The sequence below is a fragment of the Macrotis lagotis genome, chromosome 4 (genome assembly GCF_037893015.1).
Source record: "Macrotis lagotis isolate mMagLag1 chromosome 4, bilby.v1.9.chrom.fasta, whole genome shotgun sequence".
Classification (NCBI taxonomy): Eukaryota; Metazoa; Chordata; class Mammalia; order Peramelemorphia; family Peramelidae; genus Macrotis; species Macrotis lagotis.
In genome coordinates, this window is record NC_133661.1 from 187,205,796 (window position 1) to 187,208,320 (window position 2,525).

Sequence of the window (2,525 nt, forward strand, 5' to 3'; positions counted from 1 at the left end):
TCTTTTGTGAAGTAGGTAGAGGGGATAGAAAGGATAGAACTTGGGGTCCAATGTCAACTCACTGTGATCACTAAAATCTCTCACTCTCCCAGGCAATTCATTAAGACTTCTTTACAAAGGACTTCTCCATCTACATGGGTTGAGGAAGTTCCTTAAAGAGGATTTCTTATGCCAATGAAATCACAGGTCTACAACAGAAAAAGAAGAAAGAACTTTGAAATGATAAAAGAAATCTAAAATTGTAATGAGCTGCCTCTAAAAATAATTTTACCTTGACATGAAGTACTCAAGCAAAGACTACAGAGTTTGTTGGAAGTTAGGTAGAAGAGATTATATGAATAGAACTAGATTATCTTTATAGGCCTTTCCAAATAGGTTTTATAATTTGTTTCAGGGTGAAGAAGAATCAGAGGAAGGAAATTTGCTCCCATTTCACCTTCCAAAGTAGAGACTCAGTTGGAGCTTCCCAGTCAAGAGTTGATAGAGTTGATTCAACATTCAGATCATGGAAGAAATGATGGAGGAGATAAAGTATGATTTTAAAAAGCCCCAGTGGGTATGAATTCTTTCCCTAGGCATATCCCTAGGGGGATATTCTTTCTCCCCTATGAATCTAGGTTAGACTTCCCTATTAGAAGTACTGAATCAGATGTAGCATAAGGAGGGGGTAGCTTGAGGGTTTCCTTTCAATGGGATAGATCAGAAATTTATTTAGGAAATCTGGTATTTGACTGGGCCTACAGGGAAGCTGACAGTGGCACAAATCAAGGCAGATTACCAATACTCAAGAAGAAAGAAGATTATATCCAGTCTGGTCAGAGCATTAAGACCCCAGTGGAAGCATGTGATAAATTCTATATCAGAATTCCACATGACTTTGGGTAAGGTTGTGCCTGGGCCACCACCATCATAATGTCCCTTCAGTTTTCTGTTCTCTCTATCCCTGCCAAGAAACTTACCAGCAGAAGAAGAGTATTGGCATTCTCTTAGCCCTTGAGAGAAAAAGTCTTCCTTATATCCAAAGCTAGATATGAAGAATTTGGAAAGCTGGGGGTCCATGAAATGTGGTTTCTTGTTTAGGAATCTGTGTCTTTGTGACAGATCAGATCCCTAATCTTCAGCTAAATTAGTTTCCGGTTTAGAAAGAATTGAATTTAGCTTTGTAAATACCAAGGGAACACTCCTTTCTTTGCAAGCAGATTCATTCCTTTTCATTTTCTATAGCTGTAAAAGAAGTATAGCCATTCTCCTAATAGAACCTATTTTCATATATTGAAACAAAAATTCATAGGCATCTTATTTGTGAACACCAATACTTGTGTACTGGTCCTAGGCTTCATGCTCCACCACAATCTGAACAGAGCAAAATTAATAGATAAGATGTAACTTTTAGATGTGAGAGATGTGTGAGTTGATGGATGTCCTACTTCCTTGATAGCCCCAGGATCCATTTCTTAACACTATATATCCTATGTCTTTAAGCCCTGGGAGACATTGAAATTGCCATCAAACTGGTGAAGATAGAGCTGAAGACCCCAGAGCACCCCCCACCCTGGACCAGCATTATAGAAACTTGCATTGTGCTCTTCAAAGTGATAAAAAGATTTCTTCTCTTTCTCCTATGAAACTGCTTCCTTTTCCTATTATCAATTATGATATTAGGCTCTAAAATCCATTAAGAAAAGAATCCATATTTTTATTATCTGCATGGCTTTAACTGAGTGGGGGCCTCTTTCTAAAATGAAGAGTATGTGTGAAACAATTGGAGGGGAAGCAGAGATGGTAAGTCAATAATCCTCAGAACTGTGGCAAGGCATCATTATCTTCCCTTTCCCCCTCAACCCCCATTGGGGGACTCATCAACAAGTGGATGCCACAGCTGTGTGGTTCCATCCAATCCAGCTTTTATTACCAGGAGCTTTGCCCCAAGCTGTCTAGCTGATGAGAGATGAAGATGTTGAAGGGAGGAGGTCAGACAGAGGACCAAGAAAGGAAGAAGGAAAGGGAGGGAGCTTTGTCACCTTGTTCGAGGCTACTGTGAGTGCCACACAGTGACAGATGGTTCCAGAGTGGGCAGGAATGCTTGTCAACCTCACACTTTGAAGGTCCCACACTTTTAGCATTCCATCCTGGTCCACAGATACCACGTGCTCCTCCTCCTCCATCCCTTCAAAACCAGTTATGTTGAGGGCAGGTAAGTGTGGACTTCGTCATAACTTGTCTCATCATCCATACACTCTTTGCAGAAGAAGGGCAAGAATTAGCTATTAAGTTTAAGTGATCTGGAATAGGTAAACAAGCCTAGAGAGGTAGTTAAGTGGGAACACTATAACAATTTAATAATAAGCTCCAATTGTATCACTCTTCATTTCTGACAGCATCCATTCCCTTTCTTACCAAACCCTTGGCCCCTACACCTCTGTATCCTATCCAAAGCAGCTCATTGTCCATTGGATTGTGAACTCCTAGAGTATAGGGAGGGTCTTTTGCTTTTCAGTATTTCCACATCTTAGCCCAGGTTCTTG